Source organism: Brassica napus, chromosome C3 (genome assembly GCF_020379485.1).
Source record: "Brassica napus cultivar Da-Ae chromosome C3, Da-Ae, whole genome shotgun sequence".
Taxonomy (NCBI): domain Eukaryota; kingdom Viridiplantae; phylum Streptophyta; class Magnoliopsida; order Brassicales; family Brassicaceae; genus Brassica; species Brassica napus.
In genome coordinates, this window is record NC_063446.1 from 41,224,193 (window position 1) to 41,237,965 (window position 13,773).

Genomic DNA, 13,773 nt, shown 5'->3' on the forward strand with positions numbered 1-13,773 from the left:
CGATTGTTTCAATCCATAAAGAGATTTATTCAACTTTATACAATGTTGTTCTCGAGAACTCTCTTTGTTTTTCAATTCAATACCCACTGGGACTTTCATATAAATTTCATTATTCAGTGGACCATATAAGTATGCAGTTACTACATCCATTAACCGCAAGTCTAAGTTTTCTCTTATAGCCAGACTTATCAGGAATCTAAAAGTAGTAGCATCTACAACAGGGGAATATGTCTCCTCATAATCGATTCCTGGTCTCTGTGAGAATCCTTGTGCAACAAGCCATGCTTTATATCTCACGACTTCACCATGTTCATTTCATTTCCTCACAAAGAACCATTTGTATCTAACTGGTTTGACATCATATGGTGTTCGGATTATAGGACCGAAAAACACCTCTCTTCTTTAAAGAGTTTAATTTCACGTTTATAGCTTCTTTCCATTTGATCCAATCTGATCGTTGAGTGCACTCATAAATAGACGTGGGTTCATGATCCTCATTTAAATCCATAAGTTCAAATGCTACCTTGTATGCAAATATATCATCAATGTCGACATTGTTTCTGTTTCATTGTATTCCAGACAAGACATAATTTATTGAGATCTCTGTGGGAACCGAAATTCGCACTGTCGATTTCCGTTTAAATTAGGAAAGTAGGAGAACCCTAGTTTCCCAGAGGTCCCGGATATCTGCTAATACCACACGCTAAGCAATCAAAACACGAGATAACAACGATAAAGTATAAGAAATCGTAAAAAAGGGACAAAGAGAAGTCTTATTCCGAATTTGCGTATGAGCGTTTACAACAAGGTATAAGCCTGGGCTCGAGAGCTGTCGGCGAGCTTGGCTCGAGCTCGGTCGCTACGTAAAGACCGAGCGGAACGGACGCTACGTAGCGACCGAGCGAAACGGACGCTCGAGCTCGGAACACGCGTTTGGTCGTTGCGTAGCGACCTATTTTGAGCTCTTGTCCAATGTCTCGTGAATGTGTTTTCTCCGCAAGATTCTTCGTAAAAATAAATCTTTTTCGAAGATTTATTTTTCGTAAAAACGTTCATGCCGATTTTTACGGACTTTCAGACATTGATTCCGTCGTGACCGATTTTGACCCCAACAGTTAGCCCCCCACTACAAGAAAACACATGCTTAACGACGAAAATTAACGAGGAAAAACAATCCTCGTAAATTTGCGTCGAGTTTACGACGAATTTACGTGAAAAACTAAAGTCATCGTTATTTCCTCGTAACGTAACGACAAAACTGTTTCGTCGTAAAGTGGATGTAACTTTACGAGTATTTTACGAGGAAAAACAATTTCCTCGTAAATACGACGTAAACTTTGCGTGGTATTTACGAGGGAATAGTTTACGTGTATTTAGCGAGGAAATTTTTGAATCCACCAACTTTATAGGTGTTACACGTTTTTTTTGCCCACCTAATTAATTTTCGTCGTAAATTCATAGCAAAATTACAACTACCAGATTCGAATTTTCCTATAAATATGGATGTTTAAACATCATTTTAAACACACCAACAACAAAAAACGTGAAAGAAAAAAAAATGGCTGGCTCCGAGAATATTTACGAGTTGCGGAAGTGGATGTATATGCATAGAGATGCTAACGGGAGAGTGACGAAAGAATACCTTGCGGGTCTGGAGACATTTATGCATCAAGCAGATTCAACACCGCTCGCCCAAGAAAGTGGTAAGATGTTCTGTCCTTGTCGGAAATGCAACAATTCGAAACTGGCAAACCGTGAAAATGTTTGGAAGCATTTAATAAATAGAGGTTTCACGGCAAATTACTATATCTGGTTTCAACATGGAGAAGGTTTTAATTATGATCAGAATGAAGCTAGTAGTAGTAATAGCAATTTTCAGGAAAAAGAACCGGTTGATCATCATTTGCATAATGAACATAGTTACCAGCAGGAGGAGATGGTAGATTATGATAGGGTTCATGATATGGTAGCTGATGCATTCGTAGCTCATGATGGAGATGAAGAACCTAATATAGATGCAAAAAAGTTTTACGAAATGTTAAACGCGGCGAATCAACCACTTTACAGTGGTTGTAGAGAAGGTCTCTCTAAATTGTCGTTAGCTGCTAGAATGATGAATATTAAAACTGATCACAATCTACCTGAAAGTTGCATGAACGAATGGGCGGACTTGTTTAAAGAGTATTTGCCGGAAGACAATGTGTCTGCTGATTCTTATTATGAGATTCAGAAACTGGTTTATAGTCTTGGGTTGCCTTCGGAGATGATAGATGTTTGCATCGACAACTGCATGATCTATTGGGGAGATGATGAGAAGCTAGAAGAATGTCGATTCTGCAAGAAGCCACGATTCAAGCCGCAAGGACGGGGACGTAATAGGGTACCGTACCAAAGGATGTGGTACCTACCAATTACAGACAGATTGAAAAGATTGTATCAATCAGAGCAGACTGCTGGAAAGATGAGATGGCATGCCGAGCATACTCAGACGGATGGTGAGATGACTCATCCATCAGATGCAAGAGCCTGGAAACATTTCAACAAAGTACATCCAGATTTCGCTAGCAATATCCGGAATGTGTATCTCGGATTATGCACAGATGGATTTAGTCCGTTCGGAATGTCAGGGAGACAATATTCATTGTGGCCAGTCTTTCTTACTCCATACAACCTGCCACCGGAGATGTGCATGCAACGGGAGTTACTATTCTTGACCATATTAATACCTGGTCCGAACCATCCAAAAAGGTCCCTGGATGTTTTCCTACAACCACTGATAAAAGAGTTGAAGGATTTGTGGTCAACAGGGGTGAGGACGTATGACTGTTCAACGAAGACGAATTTTACGATGCGAGCGATGCTTTTGTGGACCATAAGTGATTTCCCTGCCTATGGGATGTTGTCTGGATGGACTACACATGGGAGATTAGCTTGTCCATATTGTAATGGAACGACAGATGCGTTTCAACTGAAGAATGGTAGGAAGACAAGTTGGTTTGATTGTCACCGTCGATTTCTTCCCATTGGCCATCCTTACCGAAGAAACAAGAATTTGTTTAGGCACAAAAGGGTTGTGAGAGACACTCCTCCTCCATATCTAACTGGAGAACAAATTGAAGCGCAAATCGACTACTACGGAGCTAACGAAACAGTTCGTTGGGGTGGTAATTGGCATGTCCCTCGTAATATGCCAGATTCTTACGGTGTTCATCACAACTGGCACAAGAAGAGTATATTTTGGGAGTTGCCATATTGGAAGGATCTTCTTCTGCGCCACAACCTCGATGTGATGCATATAGAGAAGAATTTCTTTGAGAACATCATGAATACAATATTGAATGTCCCAGGGAAGACAAAAGACAACATAAAATCGAGGTTGGACTTGCCGGATATTTGCTCAAGAAGCGAGTTACATATTAAAAGCAATGGACAAGTTCCCGTTCCGATATTCAGATTATCTTCAGAAAAAAGTCGGTGTTGTTCAACTGGGTGGCATCAGAAGTGAAGTTCCCCGATGGGTATGTTTCGAATCTCTCTAGATGTGTTGAAAAGGGTCAAAAGTTCTCCGGGATGAAGAGTCATGATTGTCATGTATTTATGCAACGACTACTGCCCTTTGCATTTGCGGAGCTACTTCCAACAAACGTACATGAAGCACTTGCAGGTACGTAGTGTATTATATCACAATAATTTACAAAATAATATATGACTAACAATGTGTTTAATTTTTTTTTGAATATAAAAGGCATTGGAGCATTTTTCAGGGATCTGAGCACACGCACTCTTAAAGAAGAAGTTGTGGAACAGCTTCAGGAGAACATTCTCATCTTATTGTGCAACTTGGAGAAGATATTTCCTCCCGGATTTTTTGACGTCATGGAGCATCTAGCTGTCCACCTCCCATATGAGGCATTGCTTCGTGGACCTGTACATTACGGATGGATGTATCAGTATGAGCGAGCCATGAAATATTTGAAGGGAAAAGCAAAGAACCTCGCCAAAGTTGAAGGTTCTATAATTGCTGGAAGTTTGACGGAAGAAGTTTCTCACTTCACATCGTACTACTTTGCGTCAAAAGTACGTACACGGAGAAGAGCTCCAAGAAGATATGATGATGGTGGTGTTGCGCCAACATATGCAGTTGCTGGTGTTCCAGACATCTTTAGCCAGATTGGACGACTTGGTGGTAAGTGTAAAGAGGTTTGGTGGTCGAGTGAAGAAGACACTCATAGTGCACACACCTATATTCTACTCAATTGCGAAGATCCATTGATGCGTTATTTTGAAAGGTAACATATATTGACACTTCGAAACACATATAAGTATAATTAATTGTATAATTGCGAGAGATTCATTCCTATAAAATGTGATTTTACAGCCTATTTGTTTCTCAAGTCGAAGAAACATTTCCTGGTATATCCACAAGTGACGTAGACAAAAGGAAAGATCATCACTTCATTAAGTGGTTGCGGAATCAGGTATTAACTAAAACTTTTTTTTCATACATTATCTGTATTTCATTAACATTCTCTTTATTTTTGCAGGTTGATTATGACGACGACGATGCAGATTATCCTAAGTGGTTACACGAAGTAATTCAATCTCCACTTGTAAAGGTCACCACATCACAGATGTATTTCACACGAGGCTATACTTTTCATACATATGACTATGGTAGACAGCGGGCGACCAGTAACTATGGAATATGTGTGAAAGGGGAAACAGATTTCTACGGGATCTTGACGGAGATTATTGAAGTCGAATTTCCAGGGATACTGAAGCTGAAATGCGTCCTCTTCAAATGTGAATGGTTCGACCCCGTCGTCAACAGAGGTGTTCGGTCTAACAAATTCGGTGTAGTTGATGTCAACGGTGGAAGAAGGTACAACAAATTCGAGCCTTTCATCTTAGCTTCACAAGCAGACCAAGTTAGCTTCCTTCCATACCCTCGGATGAGAGATTCAGGTATAAATTGGTTAGCAGTGATCAAAGTTACACCTCGAGGACGAATCATCAGTGGAGAAGAACCACCATTGCAAGAAGAACAGATAAATGAAGTCGAGGAACCTGAACAAGAAATTGATGACATCCTTCTCATTGATCCGCATAATCACGAGTACGAAGATCTTACCGATGATGCCACAGACGAAGCTGTTGAAGACGAGTTTAATGAAAATGATGATGTTTCTAGTGATGACGAGAATGTCGATGTATCCGATTGATGTATTTGTTTTATGAATAAGATGAGGGAGTTTGTTTTATGAATAAGATAATGTGGGGTTTGTTTTATGAATAAGGTAATGCCGGGAGTTTGTTTTATGAATAAGCAAATGTGGGAATTGTGGTTTGGAATGGAAATAAAGATGGAGTTTGGAATATATGAAGTAGAAAATAAGGAATATGGGGTTTCGGGTTTTTGGTTTCGGGTTTCGGGTTTTGAGTTTCGGGTTTGGGCTTTCGGGTTTCGGGGTTTGGGGTTCTAGGGATATATATATGAAGTAGAAAATTAAAGATGGGGGTTTGGGTTTCGGGTTTCGGGTTTCGGGTTTGGGGTTTCAGGTTTGGGGTTTCGGGTTTCGGGTTTGGGGTTTCGGGTTTAGGGTATGGGGTTTGGGGGTTGGGGTTTCGGGTTTCGGGTTTCTGATTCTAGGGATTTAAACATAACACTCGTTAATTCCACGTAAGCACAAATCGTCGTAAAGTCCACGCATGATTAAATCGTCGTAAAGTCCACATAGGATGAAATCGTCGTAAAGTCCACGTAGCATAAAATCGTCGTAAAGTCCACGTAGGATTAAATCGTCGTAAAAACCACGTAAGACAACGAGGAAATAACGAGGAAACCTAAAATTAAATATGGGGTTTGGAATATATGAAGTAGAAAATTAAAGATGGGGGTTTGGAATATATGAAGTAGAAAATAAGGAATATGGGGTTTGGGGTTTCGGGTTTCAGGTTTCGGGTTTGGGGTTTCGGGTTTCGGGTTTCAGGTTTCGGGTTTGGGGTTCTAGGGATATATGAAGTAGAAAATTGAAGATGGGGGTTTGGAATATATGAAGTAGAAAATTAAAGATGGGGGTTTGGGTTTTGGGTTTCGGGTTTGGGGTTTCGGGTTTGGGTTTCGGGTTTCGGGTTTGGGGTTTCGGGTTTAGGGTTTCGGGTATGGGGTTTGGGGGTTGGGGTTTCGGGTTTCTGATTCTAGGGATTTAAACATAACACTCGTTAATTCCACGTAAGCACAAATCGTCGTAAAGTCCACGCAGGATGAAATCGTCGTAAAGTCCACGTAGGATGAAATCGTCGTAAAGTCCACGTAGCATGAAATCGTCGTAAAGTCCACGTAGGATTAAATCGTCGTAAAAACCACGTAAGACAACGAGGAAATAACGACGAAACCTAAAATTAAATATGGGGTTTGGAATATATGAAGTAGAAAATTAAAGATGGGGGTTTGGAATATATGAAGTAGAAAATAAGGAATATGGGGTTTCGTGTTTCGGGTTTGGGGTTTCGGGTTTGGGGTTTCGGGTTTCGGGTTTGGGGTTTAGGGTTTCGGGTTTCGGGTTTCGGGTTGGGGTTTGGGGTTGGGGTTGGGGTTTCGGGTTTCGGGTTTCGGGTTTCGGGTTTGGGGTTTCGGGGTTTCGGGTTTCGGGTTTCGGGTTTCGGGTTTCGGGTTTCGGGTTTGGGTTTGGAATATATGAAGTAGAAAATTAAAGATGGGGGTTTGGAATATATGAAGTAGAAAATAAGGAATATGGGGTTTGGGGTTTCAGGTTTCGGGTTTCGGGTTTGGGGTTTCGGGTTTCGGGTTTCGGGTTTGGAATATATGAAGTAGAAAATTAAAGATGGGGGTTTGGAATATATGAAGTAGAAAATAAGGAATATGGGGTTTGGGGTTTCGGGTTTGGGGTTTCGGGTTTGGGGTTTCGGGTTTCGGGTTTCGGGGTTGGGGTTTCGGGTTTCGGGTTTCGGGTTTGGGGCTTGGGGTTTGGGGTTTCGGGTTTCGGGTTTGGGGTTCTAGGGATTTAAACATAACACTCGTTAATTCCACGTAGGATGAAATCGTCGTAAAAACCACGTAAAAAGATTTAAACATAAATCACGTTAATTCCACGTAAGCAAAATCGTCGTAAAGTCCACGTAAAGAAAAACACGGGCCTTTGTGATTCCTCGCCATTTCCTCGTAAAAAAAAACACGGGCCTTTGTAACTGCTCGCTATTTCGTCGTAAATTTACGACGAATTTGCGACGATATGTAATCTTATATATACACCCGACCGCTCACTCTTTCTTTCCTTTCTACTTCCTCTCTACTTCCTCTCCATTTCGTAGCAATGGTAAGCCTCTCTGATTCCTCTCTAATTTGGTTAGTTTAGGATAGATTAGGTGGTTAGTATAGGGAATTTAGATAGGTTTGCGGATTTTATGTTATTTAGTGTTGATTAGGTGGATAATGTTGGAAAATATATTGTTGATGTTAATTTTAAAATTTTCATTTTTTTTTCCAGGTTCGAAAAGGAAGACTTACTGCCCATTACAGAGAGATCTTCGGTGAGCCGGGTAGTCGTTTAGACCCGGCCTCTTCTTCCGCTCCCAGTTCTTCGGGCCAGGAGACTGTCCCCGAGACTCAGTACACTCAGAGAGTCTCTGGGTCTACTTCTTCTAGTGCACCATCGGCTCCTCATGTGCCTCCTCCGATGCCTCCTCCTGTGCCTCCTCCGATGGCACCTCCGATGGCCGCTGATATTCATCCTGATCTGATGGTGCCTCCGAGTGCTCCTTACTCGCAATACACAGTAGAGGACATTCTCAGTCTGCCAGGCAGAGAAGGTTTACCAGTCATCGACCCAGACCGACCGGACGGAACGTTGTGGTATGTTGCATTAATTTTTTTAATTCGTTTAAATATCTTTTATAACATTAAAAAATAATTTATATTTTAAATTTGTATTTTCCAGGTGGGGGGTTGACGGATGTCTTGCATCGGACGTAACCGACACGATCAAGGGTTACTTCTCCATGGCACATCCAAACTGGAGTAAGACGCCTCACTACGTCAGAAAGACGTGGTTCAAAATTTACGCTGTAAGTTTCTATTAATTAATTATATATATTTTAATTTTTTCATGATTTATATATATACTTTCTAAAAAACTAATTGTTAATTTATTTTTTCCAACAGCAAAAATATAATTGGGCTTTGGGGATCACTGAGAGGGTGAGGAAGAAGTTTAACGCGAAAGCGAAAGTTCGCTTGTTGGACACGGTCTCCAACTGGAAGGGTGACTGGATCGTGAAGGGATATGAGCGTGGCAAACCCGCGGAGCTCACCACGGACGTGTGGGATGGCCTCATCCGTTATTGGCGCCTTCCTGATTCGATTAGAATCGCCCAGGCTTGCTCTAACTCCCGTAACACGGTCGATGAGCACGGGAACGGGCCGATGCTTCACACTACGGGCCAAAAACCCCACGCCGGTGTCCGTTTGGAAATGGTAATTAATTATTTTATTAAATAATTTTTTTAATAATTATATTAATTTATTCTAACTTTCTTAACTGTTTTTTAGGCCAAAGAGACGGGACATCTCCTGTCTCTTATGGAACTTTACGAGAGGACCCACAAGAACAAGGCGGGCGTATTTGTAGATGGCAAGTCCGAGCAAATCTACAACGACGTAGTTGCTCGGGTTGAAGACCGCCAGACTCAGCTGACCCAGCAGTCTACCGACGGATTACCCGTCACCTTATCCACACTTGAAGTGGATAAGATTTACGAGGAGGTAAATTTTCAAAAAAATTAATTTTTAATTATTCATTTAATTTAACTTTAAATATTTACTTACAATATTTATTTTTTGTTTTTAAGGTTGTCCCTAAAAAAAAGGGACGGACGTTGGGTATTGGTTCCGTCAACGATGTTCCGAGAGCGACATCGTCTTATGGTCAGCGACGGGATGATGAAGTCACGGAGCTGCGTAGAGAGTCCGCTCAGCTGCGTAACGAGTTGACCGCGACTAAATCTCGTATGGGTGGAGTTGAGGACTTCTTGGACGTTATTGCAGCCACAAATCCGGAATGGGAGTCCATGTTGAGGAACATGCGACAACAACATCCCATTCATGGCGAGTCATCCAACGACGTACATAACGAGGCGGATGTTACGAGGAGGAGTGATGAATTCTACCGGGCGATGAACGACCCTTAGTTTTTTTTTTGTTGTTGTATTATATAAATTCAAAACTTATTTATTTATAAAATATTTTCATATGAATTTATTTTTATTTTGAATTTTAATTTATTATTAAATTAAATAATTTTAATTATTTTTTAATTATATTTTAAAATTCTGTAAAATAATAAAAACGAAGTAAATTCGTAGCTAATGTACGACCTCTTTACGTGGAAATCTTACGAGGAAATGACGAGAAACAGTTTACGAGTATTTTACGAGGAATTATTTACGAGGAATTATTTACGAGGAAATAACGAGGAAATGCTTACGACCATTTTACGAGGAAATCATTTCGTGGTTGTTACGTGTATTTTGCGAGGAAAATCTTTCAAGGTATTTACGTGTAGATTACGAGGAACTGTTTTCGAGTTATTTACGAGGAATTGTAGCGACGTCCTTACGAGGAATTGTAGCGACGTCTTTACGACGAATCGTTTTACTTCGTCTTTACGACGAAATATATTCCTCGCTAAGTTACGACGAATTAGCGAGGAAATATGTGTTACGACGGACGTGTAACGAGCAAACGCGTTTCCTCGCTAATTCGTCGTAAAGACTCTTTTACGACGAAATAACGAGGAAAACCGCCCTCGTTAAGATTATGTTTTCTTGTAGTGCCCCAGCTCGTTAGAACCATGAGCTTATAGCGTGAGGTTCTAGCGAGTGGCTTGGCAAGTTAGGTGAGTTAGGCGGAATTAATGGTCGAAAAAGTCAGTGGTAAGTGGTCTTCTCGCTCTTCTAAAAGTAGAACGCGATAAGATTGGGGCTGCGCCTTATGACGGCTGCCTACATACCCTTGTTGAAGGGATCAAGCCTTTCGTAGTTCGTCTTGGAGTTAAGGTTCTTATGACTTATTTTCCAGCGAGACCTTTACGGTCTAGTTTTTATGTAGCGGTTATCAGGTGTGTTGCTGCCGATGGCATTTTATATGGGTGTAGAAGGAAGACTACGAGTTGTCATATCGTAATCTAACTCTGTGTGAACTGCTATATCCGTGATCTGTTTCGAGAGTTTTCTGCAGTGTGTAAATCTTGCGGGATTTCTGAAGACGCTCGAATATTGGCAAACAGACAAATTTTTGGATCTCGTATCAAGGTTTTTGATACTATGCCTAGAGATGTTAGAGATCGGTGCGCTGGGTTTAGGGTAAGACCTAGGTTTACTCCTGGTTTTAGAGGGTACGAAGACTAATTCGACTTACGTATCCCGTTTCAGTTTCATCCTGATTCCATACCGATTTAAAGTCCGCGATAGGTTCTCGGCTTATACGACTTGTATGGTTGGAACCGAGCATCTCTCCAAGGACAATTTTTAAGCCTCCTGGAAGTGCTGACCAAAAATTTTGGGTTTCTTTTATAGCGCTATTATCCTTGTGTCGGATGTACGAGAGTCATCTCCACGAGATGGCTAAGTCTGTTTAGGACTTTAAGAGTTCGTTGTGATCAGCAACAAACTTAATGGTAAAAAATACCGTTTCGAGTCTTCGCGAAGGTTATGTTTTGAGAAGATGTTAGTGCGTATGACTGTCTGGTCTTCCAAGAAAGTGTTTTTATCGAGGAAAGAAATTTCGTCGAAGAACAAATCTTCAGGCGTCTGCGACGTCTCGTGAGGCTGAAGATTTGTTATTCTTTCGTATGCCGCATTTCGCTACGTAGCGACCGAGCTGTGTGCGTACTCGGTCGCTACGTAGCGACCGAGCCTTGTGCGTGCTCGGTCGCTACGTAGCGACCGAGCCTTGTGCGTGCTCTGTCGCTACGTAGCGACCGAGCTTGGCTAGAGCTCGATCGCTACGTAGCGACCGAGCTGTGTAATCGATTTGCTGCGCTTCCTCTTTCCGCGATTAACCTAAGGGTTTTCTGCGGTTTTTGGGAGAACAAGTTTTACCCTTCTGAAAATTTTTCGGAAAACGTGTTTTGGTAAAACCGTTACGCATTGAAACTTCTTTAGCTCGGAAATTAGCCAAACTTACGGGATTTGATAAAATTTATCATTTTCCTTTATGTTTAGACAGAGATATCGCAAGCTCGTTTCGTAGCACTTCCTGTTGGCGAAAAGTCACGGCTAGGTTTTTTTCGATTTTTTTTAGGCACTATGGCGTTTACGTAATCGTTGGCCATAGGTGCAGTGGCAGCTGGGGTTGTCTTACCAGCGTTGTTGCGAACTGCGATTTTTTCTTTCGTGTTTCCAGGCATTGTTTTGATCAAGCGTTTTGTGGCTAAGAGTTAGATTGATCCGTACCCCCCCCTCCTTCTAGTGCCAAACTGTGGGAACCGAAATTTGCACTGTCGATTTCCGTTTAAATTAGGAAAGTAGGAGAACCCTAGTTTCCCAGAGGTCCCGGATATCTGCTAATACCACACGCTAAGCAATCAGAACATGAGATAACAACGATAAAGTATAAGAAATCGTAAAAAGGGGCAAAGAGAAGTCTTATTCCGAGTTTGCATATGAGCGTTTACAACAAGGTATAAGCCTGGGCTCGAGAGCTGTCGGCGAGATTCCTAGTTCTAACAACCCTAAGACGGCTAAACCTAATTGAGTCGCAGCTCAAATAACAAAAACGGAAAGTTGCATAATTGCTCTAAGTGCTAAGCTTCCTCTGAAAAGTTCTCCCTCCATGCCTCTTGCCTAGGACTCCTTATATACTGGATCCTAGGTCGATTTACGCTTTTCCACTTCTGCCCTTAAGCCGTCGTAGCATAAAAATGGAGATATTCCATTTTTTCCGATCTTCGTAATTATTTTCAAAATTTCGTATTTATCCGCGGAAACTTGACATTTATCTTTCCTTGCGAACCAAGCGTAAACCATCATGCGGCTTACGGGCTGTTGGTTAAAAAATCATAAGTTGGGCCTCGAGTCATGTCTTAGGTCCCTTTGGGCCGTCCTCTGACTCTAAGCGTTTATTACGGCTTCTTTCGATAAAGAACGAACTTTCCGTGGTTTTTACCGTAAAGTTTGTTCGATGACTTAGAATGGCGGGAAACATGAAATGTGTTTTCTACGTTCTTCGGGAGATAGCATCGAAGGGTAGACGAGAATGCATGGACTAATGTCGTATCGACGTTTCGGAAGAGCTCGGTCGCTACATAGCGAGCGAGCGGAACGGACGCTCGGTCTCTACGTTGCGACCTTTTTCGAGCTCTTGTCCGATGTCTCGTGAATGTGTTTTCTCCGCAAGATTCTTCGTAAAAATAAATCTTTTTCGAAGATTTATTTTTCGTAAAAACGTTCATGCCGATTTTTACGGACTTTCAAACATTGATTCCGCCGTGACCGATTTTGACCCCAACAGTTAGCCCCCCCAGCTCGTTAGAACCATGAGCTTATAGCGTGAGGTTCTAGCGAGTGGCTTGGCAAATTAGGTGAGTTAGGCGGAATTAATGGTCGAAAAAGTCAGTGGTAAGTGGTCTTCTCGCTCTTCTAAAAGTAGAACGCGATAAGATTGGGGCTGCGCCTTATGACGGCTGCCTACGTACCCTTGTTGAAGGGATCAAGCCTTTTGTAGTTCGTCTTGGAGTTAAGATTCTTATGACTTGTTTTCCAGCGAGACCTTTACGGTCTAGTTTTTATGTAGCGGTTATCAGGCGTGTTGCTGCCGATGGCATTTTATATGGGTGTAGAAGGAAGACTACGAGTTGTCATCTCGTAATCTAACTCTGTGTGAACTGCTATATCCATGATCTGTTTCGAGAGTTTTCCGCAGTGTGTAAATCTTGCGGGATTTCTGAAGACGCTCGAATATTGGCAAAGAGACAAATATTGGGATCTCATATCAAGGTTTTTGATACTATGCCTAGAGATGTTAGAGACCAGTGTGCTCGAGCTCGGTCGCTACGTAGCGACCGAGCGGAACACGTGTTCGGTCGTTGCGTAGCAACCTTTTTCGAGCTCTTGTCCGATGTCTCGTGAATGTGTTTTCTCCGCAAGATTCTTCGTAAAAATAAATCTTTTTCGAAGATTTATTTTTTGTAAAAACGTTCATGCCGATTTTTACGGACTTTCGGACATTGATTCCGTCGAGACTGATTTTGACCCCAACAATCTCATTATTATCAGGACCATCAGTACCATGAAGCTTGGCGTACCAAGCATCAGTGTTTGGTACATAAGGATCGGCCGCGTCTAGGGCCTTAGGCTTGACCACGACTATGTCTCGGGTTTTCAGATCAGCCGCGGCCGTGTCTCGGATATCCTTACCCTCGGTTTCATTTTCAGCACCTTTCTTTGTTTTCCGAGGGTTCTTATCTTTTGAACCTATTGGTCTACCACATTTCAATTGTTGTCTAGTCTATGTAGCAACTTGATTGTGTCCCTCTTGAACATCAATTCGTATTGGTGCGTTAGCAGCTGGTATATATGACTTAGTCACTCTTTTCGGGTCAGCAAAGGAATCTGTCAATTGATTAGCTAGATTTTGTAAATGTATTATCTTTTGGACTTCTAAATCACATTCCTGAGTCCGAGGATCTTGCCAAGATAAGGATGTTTGATTCCATATAATTTATTTTACCAGCTTATTATTATCTCCCCCTAATG